Source organism: Antechinus flavipes, chromosome 1 (assembly GCF_016432865.1).
Source record: "Antechinus flavipes isolate AdamAnt ecotype Samford, QLD, Australia chromosome 1, AdamAnt_v2, whole genome shotgun sequence".
NCBI classification, from domain to species: Eukaryota; Metazoa; Chordata; class Mammalia; order Dasyuromorphia; family Dasyuridae; genus Antechinus; species Antechinus flavipes.
Window position 1 is genome coordinate 620,579,605 of NC_067398.1, and position 7,889 is coordinate 620,587,493.

A 7,889-nucleotide genomic window follows, 5' to 3' on the forward strand; every position below is an offset into this window, starting at 1 on the left:
GAATTGTGAACACATCCAGCCATTCTGGAGAGCAATTTGGAACTATGCTCAAAAAGTTATCAAACTGTGCATACCCTTTGATCCAGCAGTGTTTCTACTGGGCTTATACCCCAAAGAGATACTAAAGAAAGGAAAGGGACCTGTATGTGCTAAAATGTTTGTGGCAGCCCTGTTTGTAGTGGCTAGAAGCTGGAAAATGAAAGGATGTCCATCAATTGGAGAATGGTTGAGTAAATTGTGGTATATGAATGTTATGGAATATTATTGTTCTGTAAGAAATGACCAGCAGGATGAATACAGAGAGGACTGGCGAGACTTACATGAACTGATGCTGAGTGAAATGAGCAGAACCAGGAGATCATTATATACCTCAACAATGATACTGTTTGAGGATGTATTCTTATGGAAGTGGATCTCTTCAATAAAGAGAGCCTTAATTGATCAAAGATGGACAGAAGCAGCTACACCCAGAGAAAGAACACTGGGAAATGAATATAAACTGCTTGCATTTTTGTTTTTCTTCCCAGGTTATTTATACCTTCTGAATTCAATTCTCCCTGTACAACAAGAAAACTGTCCGGTTCTACACAAATATATTGTATCCAGGATATACTGTAACCTATTCAACATGTAAAGGACTGCTTGCCATCTGGGGGAAGGGGTGGAGGGAGGGAGGGGAAAAATTGGAACAGAAATGAATGCAAGGGATAATGCTGTAAAAAATTACCCTGGCATGCGTTATATCAATAAAAAGATATTAAAATTTAAAAAAAATAAGAATAAAAGAAAGGCCTTTAAAAAAAAAAAAAGAAAGAATCCAACCATCCAGCCATCTGGAACTATGCCCAAATTGCTATAAAACTGTGAATACCCTTTAACCCAGCAGTGCCATGACTGGGTCTGTATCCCAAAGAAATCATGAAGGAGGGTAGATTTACATAAACTGATGCTGAGCAAAACAAGCAGAACCAGAAATATGTTGTATTCCATAATAGAAAGAATGTGTGATGATCAACTATGAAAGAACTGGTTCTTCTCAGTGGTTTAGTGATCTAAAGCAATCCTAATAGATTTTGGACAGAAAATACCATCTGCACTCAGAAAAAGAACTAAGGAGACTGAATGTAAATCAACATATGCCCTGTTCACTTCTTTTTTCTCTCTTTCTTTTATCTTTTCCATGATTATTCCCTTTTATTCTGATTTTTCTCACCCAACATGATTTATAAAGCAAATAAACAAACAAATAAATAAAAGGGAAAAAAGGATTAGCTCTAGTAGGAAACTTTCCTTCACGCTAACAAAAAAAGACTTAGGTTTCCCTGTCTTGTGTTTCTGAGAACCTAATGTTTTCTTTGACTTGGAATGCTGATTTCTTCTTTGGCTCATTCAGCAATACCATAAGCTTTATTAACCCAGAACTAGAAATATGGTGTCAATGTTTTAAAATCAATTCAGATTTAGTGGCATCTAGTCTGAGCTTTGTTTGGGATCATGACCAAATGTATTTTAAGATCTAAGTGATGGAAGAAAATGCTATTAAAAGCTGGCCAGATACTTATGCTCACAATTTAACTTACCACTACCACCACCACCACCACTCTCACCCCTCTTCCTCTGCAGCAGAAATTTTGCTTACCTTGTTCACATAGACTCTGCTAGTGTTTTTGTGACTGGTAGTTCCAGTTTAGATCTTTCGAGTGTAGTTAGTGCAATTGCTGGGCCCCTATTATGTGCATAAAAGATTAAATGGTTTATTTGGTAGTTTTACTTTTCTGTGAGAACTTAATGAATTAAGATTTATGAGTAGAATTTTGCCCCAGGGGCAGAGTACTTTTGAGGTGTGAGTTCCAGGAATCAAATGAATTTCCAGGAAAAAAAAGGGGAGGAATATATAATGGATAAGTCCAGCACCTCGGTGGGAAATGAAAATATGGGGTTAGGCACCCTTCTTAAATGGGGGTTCTGTGAGGAGCCCTGCATCCTTCAAACAGAGAGATGAGCCCCACAGGGTATACCTTCATGAAAAATATTAAATTTGTATGTGCACATTGTCTTCCCCAACCTCAGAGAATATAACAAACATCCTACAGTACAGGAGTACTCTATTTTTGCCTCACTCTCCTTGATATCTACTACAATGCCAGATACATAGTGATAGAGAGACAGATAATCAAACAGATAATAGCTAAGTAGATTATAGATAAAAGGATAACAGATATAGATAGAACATTTATTAAGTGCTAGTTAAGTGCCAAACACTTTGCTAAGAACTAAGGACATAAATATAAGGAAAGAAGGCAGCTCAGACCCTCAAAGTGCTTACATTTCAACACACATAAGGGACCTGTAAAAGGGATAGGGGAAGAAAAATGTGAGATTGTCAAGGATTTCATGGAGGGTTGCTTCCAGGCAAGAGAATACAAAATCTTACCTCACCGCACCCGTAATCCTGGGCTGATGGGATTTTAATAAATGCTTAAAGAATCTAATGGATTTCTATGATGCAGGGGAGGTAGTATTCAAACTCACTTCTTCATGACTCCAAGTACAAAGCCATGTTTCATTTTTTTAAAAATCCATTTATTTGAAACAAATACAAAATAAGAAAAATAGAAGAAAAGTAAAAGAAAAATTGTCATACACACAGCAGTCCATAAGAGAAGACTGAAAATAATGTAACAACAAATTTCCATTTCAAGAAAGAATATATAATAGAAGATATTGTATTCATAACCGTTTATTCTTTTTGCTTCCTTGTAAATTTTCTTTTGTTCCCTGCATTTTGCTTTATTCTTTTTTTCTTTTTCCTCCCCTGACATCCCCCAAGGAAGCAACAATTAAGCACAGACATATTTATATATACATACATAGACACACATATATACATACACACATATAATTATATATATATATATATATACACACACAGACACATACACATATAAACATATATACATGCACACATACACATACATACACTTACAGCTCAAATAATATTAATATGGCTGATATATATTGATTTCTCTTTTTTGATTAAATCTTTTTAAACTTTGATTTTCTTTGAGATCAATGATTATTATTTCTACTTTTTTCCCTAATGAATTCTGTTCCTGATCATTGTTACTGTGTTTGTGTATATCTCTTATTTCTGATCCCTGCTAATTCTTTTACTTTATTTCTACCCTCTAGCCCAAGGATTCCTTTCTTATCTTTCTCCCAACCTTTCATTTCCCTCTTTATCCCACTCCCATTGATCTATAGACCCTTCTATATTCTGTCCTAACCTATTCTCTCCCTTTCTTATTTCTTTATAAATTTTGGAGGATTCTTTACCCTTCTGGATATATATATATATAGATATAGATAGATATAGATATATATATCTATATCTATCTATATATATCTATATCTATCTATATATATATATATACACACACACACACACATATATATATATATATATATATATATATATATATATATAAATTGTTTCCTCTTTAACCCATTTCTTACGTGAATAGGAATTCAGAACTACCAGCTCTCCTCCCCCATCTAATTTCTCTGTGTCAATTCTTGCTCTTAAACATCATTCATATAACTTAATTATTCCTTTTGCCTTTTCCAACATGGTTTTACTTTTAAGAATCACATCACATCATACTCAGCTCTCTTTCTTTTGAATCACTTAATTACTAATGACAATCTTAGACATGTGGTTTACATTTCCTCGTATAACACACAAGCTATTTATTGAATCCCTTAAGATCATAGTTTAATGTTGATTCTTATATGTCAAATTTTCTGTTAAGTTTAGGTTTGTTTGCCAAAACATTCTGAAAATCTGGCAATTCAGGGAATGTCCATTTTTTTTTCCCATTCAGTAGTATACTTAAATTTGCTGGATAAATATTTGTGACCACAATTAAAATTTTTTAGATCTTTGATATATAGTATTCCAAGATCTGTGATCTCTTATGTAGCTACTGATAGGTCTTGTGTGATTGTGATTGTGGCTACAGAATATCTGAATTGTTTTGATGTTATTGTTGCTCATAAAATTTTATGTTTGACTTGGGGGTTTGGAAATTTATCAATAATGCTCCTGCAGAGTTTCCTTAAGGATCTTTTCCAGTTAGATTTTTTTCTAATGAATTTTTTTTTCTGTTTCTATTTCCCCCTCTTTTTCTAACGTCAGGGAATTTTTCTTTGTTTCTTATATTATTGTATTGAGATTTTTTTTTTGGTCATAGCTTTTAGGTAGTCCAATTATTCTAATGCTTTATCTTCTTAATTCATTCTCTAGAAAGAATGTGATTGTTCTCATTCTCTTCTATTTTTTCATTATATTTTCTTCATTTATTTTTTAGTCTCATAATTTCATTGTCTTCCCTTTACTCAGTTCTAATTTTCAAAAAGTAATTTTCTTCCTTAATAGTCTGAATTGCCTTTTCTAGTTAGTTGACTTTCTTTTCCTAAGTTTTTTTCTTAGATTATTCTTATTTAGTTAGTTAGTTAAATAGTTAGTTTCTCCTCAATCTCTGTCATTTGATTTTTAAAGTCTTTCTGAGTTCATCTATGAATTCTTTTTGGTAAGATAACTATTCAACATTACTCTTTGGTGAAAGAGAAATTTATTTACTTCCATATCCTCCTCTGAAGATGAACCCCAGTTTTTCTTATCCTCATAACTTTCTATAATTGTATCCTTTCTCTTTTGTCTACTCTTTAAAAAAAATAAGAGCTCGTGAATATAATCACCTTGGTCCTGTGAGATGGCAGAGTAGTATGGTGCCTCTGGCCTCAGGTCCTCCTTCAGTTCTCCTTTCTGGCCTAGTAACCAAAACAAAGAATTTTCCCCTCCTATAAGTGACTGTTGCAGGCAGCATCCTTATCTCACTGCTTCTGCACTCACTGAGTATGAGTTTCTTCTCATCCAGGGTAGAATCTCTACAGCAGATTCTAGATCTAGCATTCCTTCTCAGTAGAAGTTTCCTCAGTCTTTCCTGATTCAGGCTCCAAACTCCCCGCTGTATAGTATGTGAGAATTTCTATGTCTGGGACCCAAGCTACTTTCCAACCAAGCTATCTGCTCACTGCTTGTTGGTTTTGTTATGTTTGGTTATATTTTGTTTTTGTTTTCATTGTTTAGGTTGAGCTAACCGAAGGTATTTATACTTCACAGTGGCCAAACTTTCATCCTTGGGTCTTTCTTCCAATCTTCTTCAATTATCCTAGAAGGACCACTTTTCAGTCCCAAGTATTTGTTTTTATTCTGTGTTCATCTTGAGTTTCAATATTGTCTTTTTTTGTAGGGGAAATGTGTGCAGATTGAAATTTTCTGACCTCCTCTGCCATATTCCCAGAATACTCCATTTTTTATTTTTTCAGCCAGGTCCTTCAGGAAATAACTGCTTGGCAAGATTTTTTTAAGACGAATAATGCCTTTTCAGGAAAATAATTGCTGATTTCGTGTGTGTATGTAACGTAAGTATATATGTTTGTGTGTGTGTGTGTGTGTATATATATGTATACATATATATGTGTGTGTGTGTGACTTCTACTTATTCAGCTTTTCATCTAGAGAGAAGTTGCTGCTCAAACAAAAAAGAAAGGACTTTTTAGTGGTCACCAATTATCTATGTACATGGATCATAAGTACCACTTACATTTAAATTTTGTAGCATGATATCCTTTCCATTACCTTTTTTTTTTTGGTGCTAGCAAGCTTTATTGGGGTGTGCCCTCTCCCTGGGAGGGGGGGGGGGTCCTTGCTTCGGCCTGCAGCTTCTCCTAGTCCTGCTTCAGGCTCAGCCTCTCTAAGAGGTACTCGCCCAGTCCGGCCTGGGGGTCGGCCTGCACCTGGCGCAGGGGGGTCAGGTGGTCGCCCAGGTGCTTCATCACTTTCACTTCCTCGCCCAGGTAGTGGCTCTCCAGAAAGTCGCCGAGTTGGGGGTCCCCTTGGCTCGAGCCCAGGGAGTGCAACTTCAAGAGGGCCTGGTTCAGACTCTTCTCCAGGTTCAGGGCAGCCTCCATGGCCTCCAAACTTCGGCCCCACTAATTTTGGGCAGGTTTCTGCACAGCCTGCAGGAGAACCCGGCCCCCGCGCTGGTTCTGGAGTTTCATGAGGCGTTCGGCGCCCTCGTGCTTGTCCTTCGACAGCTCCCGGAAGAAATGCGACACCTTCCGCAAGGCAACTTCGTTCTGGTCGAAATAGAAACCCAGGGACAGGTAGAAGTAGGAAGCCTGCAGGTAGAGGTTGGCCAGCCGGTCGAGTGCGTCCTCGGCCTCGGATAAGAAGTTTTGGCGGATCTGGGAGCTGGAGCTCATGGCACCTATGGCGAAAGGAGAAGGCGGCTGGGCCGGGAAGCGGCTGATCGCGGAGGGGTGGACGGGCTGCAGGAAAGCGAGGGAGGAGGGGGGAAGGGGACTCCGGATCTGTTCCGTCCAAACACTGTTGAAGCAAGAAGGAGAGCCGGGAGAAGCGCTCTCCATTACCTTTTGAGGTACAGACAAGAAAGCTTCTTATCCCCATTTTACAGATGAGGACGTTGAGTCTCAAAAGAGATATAATTTGTCTATAATGAACCAGCATGTAATGCCATTAGAATGAAAAACAAACAAACCAACCAACAAACAAACAAAAAACAACAACAAGCACTGGCATAACTCCAAATTTATCATTCTTTCTGCAAGACAGTACTGCAAATATGCAAATATGAAAACTCTCCCACCTCTACCCAATTAAGCACATAAAAACTAAAAGCTCTGAAGATTATGACAAAGTTTTTCCTTTTTTCCCCCACGTTTAATCTCCACTTCACCCCTATTTTGAAGAATCGAAAGAAATCATGGGACTGAACCAGAGGTTGATTTGGGTCAGAAGAATCTGTTCCTATGTCTTTAACATACCTTCCAGAAAGAAAAAGCCACACCTAGAAAGAATGTGCCAATTTAATCATAATCCCTGAGATAGGAAGAAGAACAAATTCTTAGTTCTGGGAATAAAATTTAGCTCTGATTTAAAGAAAGAGGTGCAGAAACATGCTATCCCCACCCAGTTATTTCTATAAAACCACAATTGTAAGCAAAGCAGCATTATGGAAGAAGTTATTTCATAGTAAGCATGAGGATAATCAGATAATTGACAACCAAAATCATGACTTTGCAGTGGGGTTTAGTATTGGTCAAAAAGTAAAAGTAATAAAGATAGGTAGCATTTATATAGCTTTAACATACCTTGTGTAGACTATTCCATTTGATTCCCAAATTAGCCCTGTGACATAAATTTCATTATTATTGTTGCTGTTGTTATTTTTATTACTAATTATTCCCATTTTATAGATAAGGGGATTGCCTTAAAAAGGGAATGCCACTTAAGTAAGGATAGCACAACTAATAAGTACTTTAGGCAATTGCTGATCTCTACCTGCTGAAGCATCTAGGTGGCACAGTGGACAGAGTGCCGGTCCTATAACCTCAGTTCAAATCCAGCCTTTGATATTTACTAGCTTTGTGATCCTGGGTTTGTCATTTAACCTATGTCTGCCTCAATTACATAATGGGGATGAGAACACTTGCCTTCCAAGATTGTTGTGAAGATCAAATAACACAGTATTTGTAAAAAGCACAGCACAATGTTTGGTGGGTGGAAGGCAATATAAAAATGCTTATTCACTTTACTTTCTTTCCCCACCTGAGTGCTAATAGGCTTATGCTGACAAAATATCCTCAGTTTTGTTGTCTTTATGCAGAACTTAAGAATAATAGGCTAAGTATTCCTGGTCTCGCAATTGATCAGCCTCAACCTTTTTCTTGGAACTTCTGTTGGCCTGTTCCTGTGATAGTTCAATCAAACTCGTAAGGTAAGTCTTGCTAACCCCTTCTTC

The 7,889-nt window shown here is 37.0% G+C and overlaps 1 pseudogene; it reads right to left on the reverse strand.

Annotated features, from left to right (window-relative positions):
• Positions 1–5,793: 5,793 nt before the first annotated feature.
• Positions 5,794–6,330, reverse strand: LOC127544451 (ferritin light chain-like; annotated as a pseudogene).
• Positions 6,331–7,889: the final 1,559 nt, after the last annotated feature.